Source organism: Ranitomeya imitator, chromosome 1 (genome assembly GCF_032444005.1).
Source record: "Ranitomeya imitator isolate aRanImi1 chromosome 1, aRanImi1.pri, whole genome shotgun sequence".
Taxonomy (NCBI): Eukaryota; Metazoa; Chordata; class Amphibia; order Anura; family Dendrobatidae; genus Ranitomeya; species Ranitomeya imitator.
Window position 1 is genome coordinate 380,897,692 of NC_091282.1, and position 21,891 is coordinate 380,919,582.

Here is a 21,891-nt window from a genome sequence, read left to right on the forward strand (position 1 = left end):
GTGGTTGTCTACATATCTTCCTTGTCTTCCAATATACTCACCCATAGCACATATGCTGACAATGAATTCTTGTTACTGATTTTGGTTGGTTCATTAATGCATCAATTATCCCTTTTTCTTGTTCTGAAAAATGTTGGCACTCTATAAATAAAATAATTATTATTAATGATAAAAACTTAGTATTTTGCCCCAAAATTGCACAGTTCTATTAAAGCAGACATATTTCCATTAAAGAGCTTGTCCACTGCTAGGACAACCACTTCTTGATTAAATTGTTTAGCCTATATAAAATAATAAAGCCTATACTCGCTTACTGTGCCAGTGCCATTTCTACAATGTCAGCTCTCGCGGTCCCGGGGCACTCATGTAGTTGTTGTGACACATGATACTGGTGCCCAATCAACACTGGCGTTACTGTGTTTGCCTTCGGACTGTGAAGGGTTAAACTACGAAAAATTAAAGCAGGCTTCATTTTGTGCTTTTCGACTCCATTTTGTTGTTTTGAGATAAATTTTGTTACTAGGTAAAAGTTCATAGTTGTTATGAGACCTTGATTGTTTCAACCTGAACAAGACATGAGACTGAAGGTGTATTGTTCTACGAGACCTTGATGTACAGGCTGTTCCTGCATTCTTATAGGTTTAGAACTGTGAGCGTGTTCTTATGTTGATTGGTTGAAGTATAACTTGTTAAGATTATGAAAAGTGCGACACAATAAACGAGGGTCAGAGATCTGCTCGATCCTCCCAAACAGAGACATACATCTCCGTCGGGTCATTTTCAGTTGCCGGCAACACTCTGTGGATCAATTTGAAAATCACTGAGTCAACCGTGAAGGGTCACTTCAGATCCTCCCTCAACAGGACAAATCGAACATGAAAAGGAAGTCCGGGCTCCAGCTCATTCCTGTCTTCCTCTTCCTGCTCAATTCAACAGGAGGCGGGGAAAGTGACACCAGCTCTGATTGGGCGCTGGCATCATGAGTCACAACAACAGAATGGGAGACTGAGTACCAAAACCACGGGAATGGCGCTAGCACTGGAGGTGAGTGTAAGCTTTATTATGTTATCAGGGCCAAGCGATGGGTATGAGAAGACGTTCTACAAATAGTGGACAACTTCTTTAAGATTAGTAAGGTTTATTTTGTTGTAACTCCTTTAAAAAAATGCCAAACTATTTACCCTTTAATGACCGCTAATATGTCTTTTTACTGACATGAGATATAAGAGAATAGCATCCCCATACAGGTGACAATCCAGCAGCTGTCAGCTGTCCACTATACCTGACAACTTGCTGCATTAGCCATGATCAGTGTTGTCACCGTCCATATCTGTTTAACCCCTTAGATGCTGCTGTCATTAATGACTACATCTTATAAATGGTTAACAGAGTGTGGGGGCTTCCTATTTATCCCCATTGGCACCCAGAGATCATGATTGTGTTTTCTAATGTTTGCCATTGCAATTCTCGGCCAAATAATGGCCTTAGTCTCCCGTCTATAGCAGCCTGTTCAGAAGTTAACAACATTTAGGTGGTAAAAATACAATTTTTCATTACTGTCATGTCACTTTACATTAATCCCTGAAAATCACCTGTAGGGTTAATAAACTACCTGAGAGCAGTATGTCAAGGGTAATGTTTTTCAAATGGTATCACTTTTGGGGGTATTCCAATACTATAGGACCCTCAAACCTGGACCCTAAAAAAATACAATTTATACAATCCCTTGAAAAAATGAAAAATTACTACTACATTTTTTTTTCATTTTTTCAAGGACATGTACAAACTTACTACTACATTTTGAAACATCCTAAAAGGCTAACAAAATAAAACAACATTTTACAAATGGTGCTGATGTAAAGCAGACATGTGGGAAATGTTATTTAATGTTTTTTTTCTGTGGTATGACTATCTGGATTAAAGAGATAATCATTCAAAAAAATTTTTTTACATTCTTGTCAAATTTTAGATTTTTTTTTTTTTATAAATAAACACAAAACATATTGACCTAAGTTTACAATTATCATAAATTATAATGTGCCACGAAAAAAACAGTCTCCGAATTACTGGGATTTGTTATAGAATTAGAGAGTTATTGCCACATAAAGTGACACTGGTCAGATTAAAAAAATTTGGGCCGGTCACTAAGGGGTTAAAATAAAGAAATAAAAAGTATGAACACTTTTGGTTCTTCACCTTAATACAATTTGACCATCCTCCTAACTACACTCAGGTCATGGCTTCTAAGTTAGGCTGCCTGAGCTCACAAAACAAGCAATGGCAAATTCTTTGTTTTGAAACAGGAAACACAACTGTGTGATCACCTCAGGGGTAATTAGCGGAGTCATCAGTAAATGTTGCATGAAGAGTCACTCGCAATCAGCTCTGTATCAAGTGATTCATCACACGATTACTTATCTCAAGAAGACGCCTGATCGGGATTCATAACACAACTGCGTGCCAGCAGTAATACTATAGTAATACTACGCCAGGCGACTGTATAGCTACCGCAGCGTCAAACCTGAGGGAAAAAACGGAGTCCTATTTATACAAACTAACGAGATAAACCACGGACAAAAATATACCCATCATTCCGTAAGGTTAGGCCACTTCTACATCACGCACTGGAGACTTCTTCTCCCCTACATATTTCTATCAAAAGGAGAAATGGCGCTCAGAAGCGAAGTGAAACATTCCCTAATATCACCATTACGAGTAACGCCACTGATGGTCCTGGACTGTGCTGTGGAGATCCACATCCACTGTTCACAGTATTGCTGCAGCCAATCAATGGCTACAGCGGTGACGTTTGTATATATGGCACATGACTGATGCGACCAGTGATTAGCTGCAGTGCTCATATAAATGATAAAAGTAACATCTCTACAGCACGATCTGGGATGGCCGCAGTAGCGATGTTTTAGCTGCAGGGGATTAAATAGGGAAGTTTGGTTGGTTTAACACATTTTTAAAAATCCCCTTTAAGAAGTAATACCCAATGTTGCATGTCTGGGGGAGCAAAACTCACATGTCACGTAAAATGTAATTATCAAGATACCTTATCGTTAGTCGTAATTACAATCCTGTAGATGTTTACTCTATGTTCATTTTTATCTTTTTTATGTTTTCTCTTTGGCAATAGTAGACATGTTGGCCTGCTCATTACAATTTATTTTTAAATAAAAACTGCACGCAAATCTGTACATTTTGTATATAGGAGGCATGGATGTATTGTAATGTGTCGCAGGGAGGTAGCCGTGGTGGGCAAAGTACTGGTCTATTACATCCCGACACGTTACATTATGGTGGGGGTCCTGTCTGAATTTGTGGACTTCATCTATGGGGGCGCTATGCCTTACAGGCGGCTGGCCAGGACCAGATGTTATAAAGTTTAATGAGGGAGACCGCATCAATAACGAATAGTCTTTTACTACAGAGGAACTCGGTAGATACAGTACAAAGCATGTGCTATACTTCACAAACGTTTCCTTTAACACGTGGAGCATTTTCAAAATCTTCACATGCATTCCTCCTATCCTTCCTCACAATGACTCGATTCTGCCTCACTCCTTCCTATATATTCACCACTACCCGGCACAGTATTACGATACAGTAAGTGAGAGTACCATTCTCAACCCATGGTTCTGCATACTCATCCCTCTTAAGGGAACTAGTTTGCTAATATGGCTGGTACTTCTCTGCTTCTAATGCTTTGGATTTCCTGCCTGGGGCACTCTTCTCGTCTCATGTTCCCTGTTCCACCCTGGCCCGTTACCTCTCTGAGTTATAAACTCGAGGCCCTTCTGCTAGGCATCCTGTCCCAGGACCCGCCTCAAGTTGATCACCCTATTTTTCGGTCACTTTTCTCTGTCTCTTTATTCAGGATCATTTGAGTCAGTCTCCACTCACGTCAGGAAGACCCACGTCATGCAGCTCTGCTGACTGGTCAGACCATAGGTCTGCTTCTGTGGCATGTTGGGCCCTGTTTGATGTCCTGACAGGAAACTGGCTCTGCTACTACACCTTGCCCATCCCACTCTAGGGTAGTCCCAATTATTAACCCTAACTCTCCCAATACATATGTCTTCAAGGGGAATGTGGGCAGTATGTCAATCTTACAGTACTGTGTACAATACAAATAATAATATGTTGCTATGACTATAAACTACTACGGTAATTTACCAATTATCATGAGGTTTATAAACTCTAGTAAGTATGGCTGGTTTCACAATTCCAACTTCGATGGCCCATGTTCAGATCACGATGTCTAGATCGGTTGTAAGTCTCCTGATCCCTAAGGTCCCCATACTCATTAGATTAACTATCAGCCAAACACACCGATATGTACAGACTCCGACAACAATATAATGTGTATATGGGGACCTTCTGACTATTCCCTAGTGATAGAGCGCTTAAGACACCTTCACACTCAGCGACTTTGCAACGAGAACGACAACGATCCGTGACGTTGCAGCGTCCTGGATAGCGATCTCGCTGTGTTTGACACGCAGCAGCGATCTGGATCCTGCTGTGCCATCGCTGGTCGGAGCTAGAAGTCCAGAACTTTATTTGGTCGTCAGGTCGGCGTGTATCGTCGTGTTTGACATCAAATGCAACGATGCCAGCAATGTTTTACATGGAGCTACAACCAGCGAGAACGATAAGTGAATCGCCGTTACGTCACTGGATCGCTCCTGCATCGTTCTGGAGCTGCTGTGTTTGACGTCTCTACAGCGACCTAAACAGCGACGCTCCAGCGATCGGCTCGTTGTCTATATCGCTGCAGCGTCGCTGAGAGTGACAGTACCTTTAGGGTTTGGCATTTGGGACTGCTAATCCTTTTGTTCTTGGCGAGATAAGACTATGTTAGAGAAGTCAGGCAATGGCTCTGTTGCAGAGAATACAGGAGAACTCAGCAAAGCGATCGCTTCTGTGTATGGAGGAATCATGAGATATAGTTGTCATCCGAACGATTAGCCGAACGATCTAACAACTATCGATTGCATATGGGGCCCGAACTCACCAGCGGAATATATGCCTCTGAGGATTCAGTTCTTTATCAAGTGACTGGTAACAAGTTTTCTTATCTCAAGAAGACACCTGATTAGGCCTCAGTGGAGATCATGCACAGAAATCTCTTAGGTTACAAACTATGGCCATTTCCTTTGAAATGTCTACAAGCAAATGACACAGCTTTGTCCAGGAGATGCATCCTGTGTCCTACACAACCTGGTGTAACTCAAGGATGATAATGGCTTTCTAACAGGATGTACCACAGGATATAGTAAGCAATACTGAGGACACATGCAGAAAAGATCCTCATTTTCTAAGAGGGCCTTGTTACATCTAAACAATATCATAGAATGTAGATTTAATTTCTAATGTGTTTTCTGCTTTAAAAAATCTATAAGATTATGTAATATTTTGCTAACATTCTTAGGCTAGGTTTACATTGTGTTAGGGCAATCCATTAAGCTCAGAGCGCTAGCGGATTGCGCTAACGCAATGTTACTCTAGGGTCCGCGTTCACCATCCCCGCTAGCGCAGATCCCCGATCTGCGCTAGTGAGGGACAGACCTCGGACGCAAGCAGCAGCGTCCGAGGTCCGTCACAAAAGAACCTCACATCGCTAGCGCGTGCCGCAAATGGCATGCGCTAGCGATGCGCTACAGGCACAAATCACATTGCTGTCAATGGGTGCGCTAACGGACCCGTTGCATGGCGTTAATTGCGACATTTTCGCCGTGCAACGCAGTCCGTTAGCGTTAACCCATTAACGCAATGTGAACCTAGCCTTACATTAATTTGCAGCCCTTGTGTTAACCTATTTCAAGATACAAAACATCACATTGCCACCATGAGAAAATACAAAATGTGACAATGTCGGTAGAAGTAAACAGGGAGACAAGGTCTTCTAACCCTTTCCTAAACGGGACATTTTCCTTTTTCTGTTTTCAATTTTTTTCTGCTTCTTCCAAGAGCCATAACATTGTTATTTTTCTGTTGACATAATCATGTGAGGGCTTGTTTTTTTGCAAAATGAATTGTGGTTTTGAATGACACTATTCACTTTATCATATGATGTATTGGAAAACAAAAAAAGTTGCAGAATAAAGTATTTTCTAAGTATATGTATAGTATGAACAAGGCAATATAATTTTCTCTTTTCATAAGTGATGAGCGACCACATTTGGCACTATTCGTTACTCGCACGAATAGTACAGTATTCGGGCTATTTGTTACTCAGCGAGTAATTTGCTATTCGCCTCAGTATATTCGAGTGACCCGCCCAGCATGTTTGGTGCTTTATTTGCAGCCAATTAACATGCTGGGCTTGCTTGCCAATCACAGTAATGCCGGCGTCATCTTTGGTGTGGCAATACTGTGATTGGCTGGCCTTACAGCGTCATATGGACTATATAAACGCTGCCGGCACCATCTTGCACACATTGCAGCCAGAAACAGTGTAGTGTGAGCGTAGGGAGAGAGAAAGGAGCGTAGGGACAGTGATAGAAAGTTATAGTGAGCATTAGTTATTCCAAAAACCTATTTTAAGAGCTGAAGACTGTCAAGATTACTTGTTTTTGTTAGATGGGAAGGAAGGAGGGAGCGTGGGTGAAAGGCAGGCACCTGGGTGTTCTGAACATTTCAAGTACATGCTGCAGCTCTCTGCTATTTTCCACTTAAAATACCTAATATTTAGCTAGCAGTTGTGTGACTGATAATCTTACATGGCAATTTAGCAGCGGCAATAATCTTCATTATGCCGGGGTCACACTTGCAAGTTCAATGCAAGAAGCTAGCACATCAATACTCAGCACTGCCTATCCGTTATGATTGCATCAGCCAAACTAAAAATTCGCTCAGACAGCACACTTTCAGCAGGGCATGGCAGCACCTTCAAGGGGTAGAAGAAGAGGTTGGGCCAAATGTGGAGCTTGGACAACCAATAGTTAAAGTGCACTGAAGAATAAGGAAGGATGCTACTATGGTCACTTAAGTAGTCCTTCACCATCTTGGTCAACTTCTCCCTCCTCGTCAGAGTTAAACCTACAGATAGCCATTGCTTAGGCTTCTTTCAGACTTCAGTTGTTTGGCGTCAGTCTGCTCCGACATCGCGACGGATCCGTCAAAATTGTTAAGAAAACGGTTCTAACGGATCCGTTTTTTATTTGACGCATCCGTGTATCTGGGAAAAGTATCTCCTTTTTGGAGCATGCTCAATTGAAAAAGCGGATTGGGGTGACGGATCCGCCAAATGACGGTCGCGACGGATCTGTCGCCCATAGGCGGCCATTCTAGTAAATGGCGGACGTGACGGATCCGTCATGAACCGCCATTTCGGCGCAGACAAAAAACGTTGCAATGTCCGTCAATGTCTAGATGACATCCGCCAAATTTCAACGGATCCGTCACATGGCGGATGGAACGGACGACCATCCGCCACAATCCGTCGCTAATGCAAGTCTATGGGAAAATAGCGGATCCGCCCAAAAAAAAATGGCGGATCCGCTATTTGATGAAAACGGCGGATTCAAACTGATGCCAAAAGACTGAAGTGTGAAAGAGGCCTTATGTGATGGTATCATGAAAATGTGTTAGTTGATGGACATCCCCCCCCCCGAGTTGCACCTGGTGTGGGTGGCCCTCCCCTGTAATCATTGTGGGTGAAAAAAGCCGGTACCTCTGCCAGCAGTGTTTGTCTGAGGGTAATATTTTTAGCATACATGCATTGAAAATGGCATGTCTGCCTCTGACATAAGAGAAGCAAATTTCTCCTTGTATTGTGGGTCTAGCAAGGTGCACAGGCAGTATTTCATGTTGAGCAAAATGTATTTCATGCACGGGTCTTGTTAAAGGCATCTGGACTTGAACCCTGCCATGTGTTACAGACTACAAAGAGTCAAACGTTCAGTGTCCTCACCAGGACGAACACTAACCATCCTCTACTCCTCATGATGCATAGCCACCTCCTCCTTCTCCTCTTCAGGCTATCCATGCTGGACAGTCATGAAGCTGGGATTGGGAGTCCCATCTGTAGCGCAGACCAAAAAATCCTATTCTGCCTCATCCTCATCTGGGGCAGGGGCTATTGAACGCTGTGCTGGAACAACGAACTGGACGTGGTTGCTGACTATTGTGTCTGTGCAACTGCAGGTTGTAGGCAGGAGGCATTAGCGCCTGCTTCATGGACAGCAGATTGGGAAGGCCCTAACACAGGGTAAAGGGCAGTGGTTTTACCATCAGGCACAGATTTTGTACCCAGGCACTGTGGAATGTAAGCCAGCAAGGGCAGGGTCCTCTCATTGTTGTAATTGTTGTGGGTGCGCAAAGTTTGGGCATCACTGCACTCCACCTCCTCACGACCCTCTTTAATGGTGCACTTTGGGAGGTCTGACAAATTACAAGGTAACTTAAACAGTTCCTCAGAGTGTCCAGCGATGGGGTCATATGTCTCCTGGGACTCTTGATGGTGGGAGGAAGGAGGACCAGGTTGTATATTCAGAGGTCCAGCCTCTTGGCTACTGAGACTGGACCGTGTGGAAGACTTTGTGGTGCTGCTTGTCAACACACTGGAGCCTTTGTCTGCCATCCAACCCACAATATCCTGGCAATTATCTGTTTTTTTCAGTGGTGTACTGCGCTGACCACATTTTGATAGGAAGCTAGAAGGAGATCCAGTCACCTTCTGATCTGTAACACGGCCTTGGCGGGCACCACCACAACCATGTCAATTAACATCACCCTTGCCCAGTCACACAACTGCTAGATAAATATTCGCTGTTTATTAAACCAATAAAACATGCATAGGCTTGTGCAGATAGGTCAATGACACTCCTGTCTCTTACCCTTGAGGAGGCTGCTTCCAAGTAAAATGTGGCTTGTACATGTTCATTACATGGGTTTTAGGCCTAACATACTGACCACAATACAGACTCTAGCTTGCATACACTGTATTCAGATTTTAATTCTAATGTTTTGGTGTCTGGTAGAATCCATTTTACTGACATTGATCATACAGCTCCCCCAACTCCTGTATTATATTCACCTTACAGCGGCTTCACCCGCTATGAGAGTTGTTCCATTGGGATCTGGTGGCAAAAATGAACTGTGGAGCTTACAAAATGCAGGTTTCACAGCACCTGCTGGCCCTCTGAAAATTTGAAGCAAGGGCCGCATAATGACATGGTGGTGGTGGCGGGCAAAGCCCAAAATTCAAATGGGCATGTTTTAGCTGGCATTGTAAAGGGATGGGGAATATGTGTTCCACTATCTTGCTAACCATTTGGCATGAGAGAGGGACCTCCCAAAAATAAGAGTGAGAGTTCTCCCAAATGTATGATACAGGGCCACCTGAGGGCCCTTACCAAACTCTAGTTTCACGGCACCTGCTGGCACTCTGCTAATTGTCAGCGAGGGCACCATAATGACATGGCAGTAGACATGGTGGCGGGAAAAGCCCAAAATTCAAATGGGCATGTTTTAGCTGGCATTGTAAAGGGATGGAGAATATGTATTCCCCTATCTTGCTAACTATTTGGCATGAGGGAGGGACCTCCCAAATGTAGGAGTGAGAGCTCTCACAAATGTTAATGGAAAAACTAAAGCCAAAGAGCTCTATGTGAACATGTGCTAAAGGGGAGGTATGATTTCAAATTCTTTTTATTTAGCGTGATATACATGTAATTATGAAGGAGAAAATGTTTCTTAGCATTTTTCCCTTTAAAAAAATGTTGGTTTGGTAGGTCTTTTTAAAAATCAGTAAAACCGGCGCAATAGTCTGACAACATTATTCCCAGATACCATATGTGAGTCAGAAAGACATGCAGGCATCTTCTCCATGCTGCTCCCATTTAGTTTTTACACTTTCCAATCTATTCTAGCTTTTTCCCATGCCCCCAGACCTGTTTGTTGGGTCCAGCAGAAAAATATTCGGCTTTCCCATTGACTTGCCTTGGATTCGTTATTCAGTACGACTACACGGATATTAGAAATTATTTGTGCCGATTTTCATGAATCCGAATATTTCAGTTTTCGATCATCTCTACTTTTCATCTTTAAAATACCATTGGTCCATTCACCTAAAGATGTTCAGGTCGGGGCTTATAACAAAAACTCCCATGCTGATCTCATGTGTCAAAGTGAGGTGACATGGTGAAAAAACTCTATGCCATGTATTGCTGTTTTGGGGTTTTTTAGCGTTCATTATCTGGTAAAAATGACTCACAATATCATTCTTCATGTCTGTAGGGCCAGGCTGAAACTTATGAGGATTCTTTTTTTATATTTTAGTGGCAAAAAAATGCTTGAATTGCCATTTTGTAATGCTTCTAACGTTTAGATTTTTCTGTCGATGTAGGTTTATGAGGGTTTGTTTTGCGTGAGCTGAGCTGATGTTTTCATTGATAGGATTACATTTTGATTGATTTCTATAGCATTTTCTGGGAGTAGAGGGGAGAAGAAGGCTAAGAAAACCAGCAATTCTGGAGTTTTTATTCATTTTAATCAATTTTTTGGTGCGAAAAAGGTGTGTGTGGGGGTAAGCTTAATCAAAAACCATTCCAATAAACCTCTCCAATGGTAGAAACATATCTTCACCTATATATTGTTATTGGCCAAATAATCTACTATATAAAGCTGAATGTGTGTGTGTGTGTATGTGTGTGTGTATGTCCGGGATTGGCATCTGCACCGTCGCAGCTACAGCCACAAAATTTTGCACAGTCACATGTCTGGACCCCGAGAGCGTCATAGGCTATATTGTGAGGCGAAATTTTAACCCCGCGCGTTCCAATTCATCAAACTATTTTGCCCCTATCTACATAATGGGGAAAAAGTGAAATGAAAAGTGTTGGAGGCGTCGCAGCTACAGCCACAAAATTTTGCACAGTCACACGTCTGGACCCTGAGAGCGTCATAGACTATGTTGTGAGGTGAAATTTTAACTCCGCGCTTTCCAATTCACCAAACAATTTTGCCCCTATCTACATAATGGGGAAAAGTGAAAGGAAAAGTGTTGGAGGCAAATTGACAGCTGCCAGATGTGAACAAGGGGGACTTAAAGAATGAGAGCGATGGCGCAAAAGAGTATATACCGATCAGTTGCTAAGGTGGGGCCCCGACATGAGATACTCACCACACATGGGGATATGAACACACACACAAAATGCGCCACACACTACCACGTGCTTGAACACATATACCAGAGACTCCAGTTCAAAACCCTCACACTGACATACAAAGCCATCCACAACCTGTCTCCTCCATACATCTGTGACATGGTCTCCCGGTACCTACCTACACGCAACCTCTGATCCTCCCAAGACCTCCTTCTCTACTCCCCTCTCATCTCTTCTTCCCATAACCGCATCCAAGACATCTCCCGTGCTTCCCCCATACTCTGGAACTCTCTACCCCAACACATCAGACTTGCGCCTACCATAGAAACCTTCAAAAAGAACCTGAAGACTCATCTCTTCCGACAAGCCTACAGCCTGCAGTGATCCTCAACCTACTGAACAGCCGCACAGCCAGCTCTTCCCTCTCCTAGTGTATCCTCACCCACCCCCTGCAGACTGTGAGCCCTCGCGGGCAGGGTCCTCCCTCCTTATGTACTCGTGTGCCTTGTTATCTGCTCATGTTTAATGTAATTGTCTATATTTGCCCCGTATTCACATGTAAAGCGCCATGGAATAAATGGCGCTATAAAAATGTATAATAATAATAAAATAATAATATACCACCCTCAGCACACATTTCACCACACATACACCAACCTTGCCACATAAAAGTCGAAACACAAAAGTCGCCGCTCAAAACTCGCCACGCGCAAAACTCGCCACATGCAAAAACTAGGCTCACGCAAAACTCGCCACAAGTGCAAAACTCACCTCATGGAAAACTCGCCACACGCAAAACTTGCACACGCGGAAAAATTGCCACATGCACAAAATTTGCAACACATGCAAACTTTGCCTCACACAAAACTTGCACATACTCAAAAGGCACCAGACATAAAACTCACCACGCGCAAAACTCGCCATGCGCAAAACTTGCTGCACACAACTTGCTACACTAACCTGTTACATGCAACTCGACTCACAAAAAGTTGCTACACGCATGTTGCCACACAAAACTCAACACACACAACTTGACAAACGAAACTCGCCCTAAAACACACACAAGTCTGGTATTAGCCTTCAAAAATAAAAATCTAATTAATAAGCAGACAAACTACAAGAGCAACAAATGTACCATATAGGAAATACAGCAGCTGTCAGTCACATGACCTGTCTATTATGTGTATGTGTGAGCTAATATATACTGCCAGGGGGAGGGCTTCCTGTTGGCTGGGGATTTATCAGGCTGCCAATTTATCTTACAAATACTGAGGTAAAAATACTGAGCAAATAACGTGTTAACGAGGTCTAATACAGGAGATCACACAGGTATATACTATATACAGGGGAGATGACACACAGATATATACTATATACAGGAGAGATAACACAGGTATATACTATATAGAGGAGGAGATGACATACAGGTACATACTATATACAGGAGGAGATGACATACAGGTATATACTAAATACAGGAGGAGATGACACACAGGTATATACTATATACAGGAGCAGATTACCTACAGGTATATACTATATACAGGAGGAGATGACATACAGGTATATGCTATATATAGAAGATGACATACAGGTATATACTATATACAGGAGGAGATGACACACATATATACTATATACAGGGGAGATGACACACAGGTATATACTATATACAGGAGGAGATGACATACAGGTATATACTATATATAGAAGGAGATGACATACAGGTATATACTATATATAGGAGGAGATGACATACAGGTATATACTATATATAGGAGGAGATGACATACAGGTATATACTATATATAGGAGGAGATGACATACAGGTATATACTATATACAGGGGAGATGACACACAGCAGGTATATACTATATACAGGGGAGATGACATACAGGTATATACTATATACAGGAGATGACATACAGGTGTATACTATATATAAGGGAGATGACAAACATGTATATACTGAGGTGAAAATGAGGTGTGAGGTGAAAATGAAAAGGTGTGAGTGCAAAATGAGAGGAGTGAGGGAAAATAGTGTAGTGATCGGTAAATGACAGATGTGAGGTCGAAATGACAAGTGTTAGGGGAGAATGAGAGGAGTGAGGGAGAAAATGAGAGATGTAATTGGGAAAATGAGAGGAGTGATGGGAAAATAAGAGAAGTGACGTGCTATAACTAACCACAGATATTTACTATGCCCAGGCAACGCCAGGCTCTTCAGCTAGTCTAATATATAAAGCTGAATGTGTGTATGTATGTCCGGGATTGGCATCTGCACCGTCGCAGCTACAGCCACAAAATTTTGCACAGTCACACGTCTGGACCCTGAGAGCGTCATAGGCTATATTGTGAGGCGAAATTTTAACCCCGCGCGTTCAATTCACCAAACAATTTTGCCCCTATCTACATGATGGGGAAAAAAGTGAAAGGAAAAGTGTTGGAGGTGTCGCAGCTACAGCAACAAAATTTTGCACAGTCACACGTCTGGACCCTGAGGGCGTCATAGGCTACGTTGTGAGGTGAAATTTTAACCCTGCGCTTTCCAATTCACCAAACAATTTTGCCCCTATCTACATAATGGGGGAAAAGTGAAATGAAAAGTGTTGGAGGCGTCGCAGCTACAGCCACAAAATTTTGCACAGTCACACGTCTGGACCCTGAGAGCATCATAGGCTATGTTGTGAGGTGAAATTTTAACTCCGCGCTTTCCAATTCACCAAACTATTTTTCCCCTATCTACATAATGGGGAAAAGTGAAAGCAAAAGTGTTGGAGGCAAATTGACAGCTGCCAGATGTGAACAAGGGGGACTTAAAGAATGAGAGCGATGGCGCCAAAGAGTATATACCGTACAGTTGCTAAGGTGGGGCCCCGACATGAGATACTCACCACACATGGGGATATGAACACACACACAAAATGCGCCACACACTACCACGTGCTTGAACACATATACCACCCTCAGCACACATTTCACTACACATACACCAACCTCGCCACATAAAAGTCGAAACACAAAAGTCGCCGCTCAAAACTCACCATGCGCAAAACTCGCCACATGCAAAAACTAGGCTCACGCAAAACTCGCCACAAGTGCAAAACTCACCTCATGGAAAACTCGCCACACGCAAAACTTGCACACGCGGAAAAATTGCCACATGCACAAAATTTGCAACACATGCAAAATTTGCCTCACACAAAACTTGCACATACTCAAAAGGCACCAGACATAAAACTCACCACGCGCAAAACTCGCCATGCGCAAAACTTGCTGCACACAACTTGCTACACTAACCTGTCACATGCAACTCGACACACAAAAAGTTGCTACATGCATGTTGCCACACAAAACTCATCTCACAAAAGTCGCTACATGCATGTCGCCACACACAACTCAACACACACAACTTGACAAACGAAACTCGCCCTAAAACACACACAAGTCTGGTATTAGCCTTCAAAAATAAAAATCTGATTAATAAGCAGACAAACTACAAGAGCAACAAATGTACCATATAGGAAATACAGCAGCTGTCAGTCACATGACCTGTCTATTATGTGTATGTGTGAGCTAATATATACTGCCAGGGGGAGGGCTTCCTGTTGGCTGGGGATTTATCAGGCTGCCAATTTATCTTACAAATACTGAGGTAAAAATACTGAGCAAATAACGTGTTAACGAGGTCTAATACAGGAGATCACACAGGTATATACTATATACAGGGGAGATGACACACAGATATACAGTTAGGGCCAGAAATATTTGGACAGTGACACAATTTTTGCGAGTTGGGCTCTGTATGCCACCACATTGGATTTGAAATGAAACCTCTACAACAGAATTCAAGTGCAGATTGTAACGTTTAATTTGAAGGGTTGAACAAAAATATCTGATAGAAAATGTAGGAATTGTACACATTTCTTTACAAACACTCCACATTTTAGGAGGTCAAAAGTAATTGGACAAATAAACATAACCCAAACAAAATATTTTTATTTTCAATATTTTGTTGCAAATCCTTTGGAGGCAATCACTGCCTTAAGTCTGGAACCCATGGACATCACCAAACGCTGGGTTTCCTCCTTCTTAATGCTTTGCCAGGCCTTTACAGCCGCAGCCTTCAGGTCTTGCTTGTTTGTGGGTCTTTCCGTCTTAAGTCTGGATTTGAGCAAGTGAAATGCATGCTCAATTGGGTTTAGATCTGGAGATTGACTTGGCCATTGCAGAATGTTCCACTTTTTGGCACTCATGAACTCCTGGGTAGCTTTGGCTGTATGCTTGGGGTCATTGTCCATCTGTACTATGAAGCGCCGTCCAATCAACTTTGCAGCATTTGGCTGAATCTGGGCTGAAAGTATATCCCGGTACACTTCAGAATTCATCCGGCTACTCTTGTCTGCTCTTATGTCATCGATAAACACAAGTGACCCAGTGCCATTGAAAGCCATGCATGCCCATGCCATCACGTTGCCTCCACCATGTTTTACAGAGGATGTGGTGTGCCTTGGATCATGTGCCGTTCCCTTTCTTCTCCAAACTTTTTTCTTCCCATCATTCTGGTACAGGTTGATCTTTGTCTCATCTGTCCATAGAATACTTTTCCAGAACTGAGCTGGCTTCTTGAGGTGTTTTTCTGCAAATTTAACTCTGGCCTGTCTATTTTTGGTATTGATGAATGGTTTGCATCTAGATGTGAACCCTTTGTATTTACTGTCATGGAGTCTTCTCTTTACTGTTGACTTAGAGACAGATACACCTACTTCACTGAGAGTGTTCTGGACTTCAGTTGATGTTGTGAACGGGTTCTTCTTCACCAAATTAAGTATGCGGCGATCATCCACCACTGTTGTCATCCGTGGACGCCCAGGCCTTTTTGAGTTCCCAAGCTCACCAGTCAATTCCTTTTTTCTCAGAATGTACCCAACTGTTGATTTTGCTACTCCAAGCATGTCTGCTATCTCTCTGATGGATTTTTTCTTTTTTTTCAGCCTCAGGATGTTCTGCTTCACCTCAATTGAGAGTTCCTTTGACCGCATGTTGTCTGCTCACAGCAACAGCTTCCAAATGCAAAACCACACACCTGGAATCCACTCCTGACCTTTTAACTACTTCATTGATTACAGGTTAACGAGGGAGACGTCTTCAGAGTTAATTGCAGCCCTTAGAGTCCATTGTCCAATTACTTTTGGTCCCTTGAAAAAGAGGACGCTATGCATTACAGAGCTATGATTCCTAAACCCTTTCTCCGATTTGGATGTGGAAACTATCATATTGCAGCTGGGAGTGTGCACTTTCAGCCCATATTACATATATAATTTTATTTCTGAACATGTTTTTGTAAACAGCTAAAATAACAAAACTTGTGTCACTGTCCAAATATTTCTGGCCCTAACTGTATACTATATACAGGAGAGATGACACACAGGTATATACTATATAGAGGAGGAGATGACATACAGGTACATACTATATACAGGAGGAGATGACATACAGGTATATACTATATACAGGAGGAGATGACACACAGGTATATACTATATACAGGAGCAGATTACCTACAGGTATATACTATATACAGGAGGAGATGACAAACAGGTATATGCTATATATAGAAGATGACATACAGGTATATACTATATACAGGAGGAGATGACACACAGATATATACTATATACAGGGGAGATGACACACAGGTATATACTATATACAGGAGGAGATGACATACAGGTATATACTATAAATAGAAGGAGATGACATACAGGTATATACTATATATAGGAGGAGATGACATACAGGTATATACTATATATAGGAGGAGATGACATACAGGTATATACTATATATAGGAGGAGATGACATACAGGTATATACTATATACAGGGGAGATGAGACACAGCAGGTATATACTATATACAGGGGAGATGACATACAGGTATATACTATATACAGGAGATGACATACAGGTGTATACTATATATAAGGGAGATGACAAACATGTATATACTGAGGTGAAAATGAGGTGTGAGGTGAAAATGAAAAGGTGTGAGTGCAAAATGAGAGGAGTGAGGGAAAATAGTGTAGTGATCGGAAAATGACAGATGTGAGGTCGAAATGACAAGTGTTAGGCGGGAATGAGAGGAGTGAGGGAGAAAATGAGTGGAGTGAGGGAGAAAATGAGAGATGTGAGGGGGGAAAATGAGAGATGTGATGGGGAAAATGAGAGATGTGATGGGGAAAATGAGAGATATGAGGGGGAAAATGAAAGATGTGATTGGGAACATGAGAAGCGTGATGGGAAAATAAGAGACATGAGGTGCTATAACTAACCACAGATATTTACTATGCCCAGGCAACGCCGGGCTCTTCAGCTAGTCCAATTATAAATACATATGTAATGGTTTATGTGATGAGAGGAAATCTTAACATCTGTGTCTACACTTAATTAGCTAATAATTTAACAACACAAGTATTTACTTCTTTATCTGTTTAAGTCTAGACAAACCAGTCTTTTAACAAGGTACCAACATTACCTCATCAAGTTCAAAGGTCAACTTCTCATCCAGGGATCTTGGAGTATTTTAAAGCTGAAATGAGTTGCCTGTTTTACAGAAATATAAGGAACTAGCTGAAGAGCCCGGCGTTGCCTGGGCATAGTAAATATCTGTGGTTAGTTATAGCACCTCACGTCTCTTATTTTCCCATCATGCCTCTCATTTTCTCCCTTACACCTCTCATTCCCCCCTAACACTTGTCATTTAGACCTCACATCTGTCATTTTCCAATCACTCCACTATTTTCCCTCACTCCTCTCATTTTGCACTCACACCTTTTCATTTTACCTCACACCTCTCATTTTCACCTCAGTATATACATGTTTGTCATCTCCCTTATATATAGTATACACCTGTATGTCTTCTCTTGTATATAGTATATACCTGTATGTCATCTCCCCTGTAAATAGTATATACCTGCTGTATGTCATCTCCTCCTGTATATTGTATACTAGATTGTGGCCCGATTCTAACGCATCGGGTATTCTAGAATATGCATGTCCCCGTAGTATATGGACAATGATGATTCCAGAATTCGCGGCAGACTGTGCCCGTCGCTGATTGGTCGAGGCAACCTTTATTACATCATCGTCGCCATGGCAACCATTATGACATCTATACTGTGCCTGTCGCTGAATCAGAAACATGGGATTTCTAAGTCCTTTATGACATCATCGTCGCTGTGCCCGTTGCTGATTGGTCGAGGCCTGGCGGCCTCGACCAATCAGAAACGCGGGATGTGTACGTCCTTTATGACATCATTGTCGCTGTGCCAGTCGCTGATTGGTCGAGGCCTGGCGGCCTCGACCAATCAGAGACGTGGGATTTCCAGGACAGACAGACAGACAGACAGAAAAATCCTTAGACAATTATAGATATAGACTAGATTGTGGCCCGATTCTAAAGCATCGGGTATTCTAGAATATGCATGTCCCCGTAGTATATGGACAATGATGATTCCAGAATTCGCGGCAGACTGTGCCCGTCGCTGATTGGTCGAGTCAACCTTTATGACATCATCATCGCCATGGCAACCATTATGACATCTACGTCAATACTGTGCCCGTCGCTGAATCAGAAACGTGGGATTTCTACGTCTTTTATGACATCATCGTCACTGTGCTCGTTGCTGATTGGTCGAGGCCTGGCGGCCTTTCATTAACAGCCTGGCCTCGACCAATCAGACACAGGATGTCTACTTCCTTTATGACATCATCGTCGCTGTGCCCGTCGCTGATTGGTCGAGGCCTGGCGGCATGTCCCCGTAGTATATGGACAATGATGATTCCAGAATTCGCGGCAGACTGTGCCCGTCGCTGATTGGTCGAGGCAACCTTCATGACATCATCGTCGCCATGGCAACCATTATGACATCTATGTCGATACTGTGCCCGTCGCTGATTGGTCGAGGCGAATTCGCGGCAGACTGTGCCCGTCGCTGATTGGTCGAGACAGCCTTTATGACATCGTCGCCATGCTGTGCCCGTCGCTGATTGGTCGAGGCCTGGCGGCCTCGACCAATCAGAGACGTGGGATTTCCAGGACAGACAGACAGACAGAAAGACAGACGGAAAAACCCTCAGACAATTATATATATAGATAGATACCCATGTGTCATCTCCTCCTGAATATATTATATACCTGTATGTCATCTCTTCTGTATATACTATATACCTGTATGTCATCTCCTGTATATAGTATATACCTGTATGTCATCTCCCCTGTATATAGTATATACCTGCTGTATGTCATCTCCTCCTCTATATACCTATGTGTCATCTCCTCTTGTATATAGTATATACCTGTATGTCATCTCCTCCTTTATATAGTATATACCTGTATGTCATCTCATCCTTTATATAGTATATACCTGTGTCATCTCCCCTGTATATAGTATATATGTGTGTGTCATCTCCTCCTGTATGTAGTATATACATGTGTGTCATCTCCTCCTGTATATAGTATATACCTGTATGACATCTCCTCCTGTATTAGACCGCGTTCACACTTTATTTGGTCAGTATTTTTACCTCAGTATTTGTAAGCTAAATTAGCAGCCTGATAAATACCCAGCCAACAGGAAGCCCTCCCCCCTGGCAGTATATATTAGCTCACACATACACATAATAGATAGGTCATGTGACTGACAGCTGCCGTATTTCCTATATGGTACATTTGTTGCTCTTGTAGTTTGTCTGCTTATTAATCAGATTTTTTTTTGAAGGAAAATACCAGACTTGTGTGTGTTTTAGGTCAAGTTTCATGTGTCAAGTTGTGTGTGTTGAGTTGCATGTGGCGACATGTATGTAGTGACTTTTGTGAGATGAGTTTTGTGCGGCGACATGCGTGTAGCAACTTTTTGTGTGTCGAGTTGCATGTGATAGGTTAGTGTAGCAAGTTGTGCGCATGGCGAGTTTTGCGCGTGGCGAGTTTTATGTGTGGTGCATTTTGAGTATGTGCAAGTTTTGTGTGAGGCAACTTTTGCATGTGTTGCAACTTTTGTGCATGTGGCAATTTTTCCGCGTGTGCAAGTTTTGCACGTGTGGCGAGTTTTGCGTGAGCCTAGTTTTGCATGTGGCGAGTTTTGCGCGTGGCGAGTTTTGAGCGGCGACTTTTGTGTTTCGACTTTTATGTGGCGAGGTTGGTGTATGTGTGGTATAATGTGTGCTGAGGGTGGTATATGTGTTCAAGCACGTGGTAGTTTGTGGCGCCTTTTGTGTGTGTGTTCATATCCCCGTGTGTGGTGAGTATCCCATGTCGGGGCCCCACCTTAGCATCTGTACGGTATATACTCTTTGGCGCCATCGCTCTCACACTTTAAGTCCCCCTTGTTCACATCTGGCAGCTGTCAATTTGCCTCCAACACTTTTCGTTTCACTTTTTCCCCATTATGTAGATAGGGGCAAAATTGTTTGGTGAATTGGAAAGCGTGCGGTTAAAATTTCACCTCACAACATAGCCTATGACGCTCTCAGGGTCCAGACATGTGACTGTGCAAAATTTTGTTGCTGTAGCTGCGACGGTGCAGATGCCAATCCCGGACATACATACATACATACATACATACATACATACATACACACACACATACACACAAACACACACACACACACACACACACACACACACACACACACACACATTCAGCTTTATATATTAGATGGAGAACTTAAATCCAAGCTTGCTTGATCTGACCAGTGTTCTAACATTTTTCTAGATGCTGTAGCATGGCTAAAGGGTTTGTAGTCGATGGGAGGTATGTGCCACATAAGTGCCTGGTTGCTGTAATGTAGCCCGGAGTATTCCTGTCTTGCACATAATCTTGTATATGTGTTTCAGGACCTGTGGTAATGTCAGACCACATGGCTAATCATGTGATGGGTTACTGGGTGGGCTTAGCTCTTTATAAGACTGGCTAATCCTTTACACAGCAGATATGTGTGGAGGTGAAACCCTCCTGAGTGTGTTACGGCTTCAGGACTGAGCCGGATGAACTGGACACTTGCTTTTCTTTGCCTGAACCAAAGGCCCATTTTGCTTTCTGTTATTTGCCACATGGTTTATGAAGCAATAAACCCAGTGAACTTTAAAGGAACACGTCTCCTGAGTGTCAGCCGTCGCAGCTGAGTGAGTGAACTCCTTACAATTGGTGGAGAATGCGGGCAGCGTTCCCAGCGGAGACGTGAGTTTATTTTTGAATGTCCTGGGTCAAGGCTGTTGCAAGCCAGCAAGCATTGCCGGAGAAAATGGAGGACCTGCTGAAACACTTGGTCCAGATGCAGTCACAGCAGGAGAAAAGGCAGCAAGAGACCAACAGGCTGTTGATGCAGCAGATACAACAGAGCCAGCAGTAGCAACGGCAGAGTCAGCAGGAGCAACGGCAGCAGATGCAGCAGAGCCAGCAGGAGCATCAGCAGCAGGTGCAGCTTCTGGCAACCGCCATCCAGGGCAAGGCGAGCGCCCCAACCCCAGGTTTGGCTGAGGACACCCACGTCCGGAAGACGGTAAGACGCGCATTGCAGAAAATGACTCCCGGGGATGATGTTGAGGCCTTCCTGACGGTGTTTGAGAGGGTCGCTGAGAGGGAAAAACTTCCGCCAGAGCAGTGGGCAGAGGTACTTGCGCCATACCTGACGGGAGAACCCCAGAAGGCGTACTATGATTTGACCTTGCAGGATGCCAAAGAGTATCACAAATTGAAAGCCGAGATTCT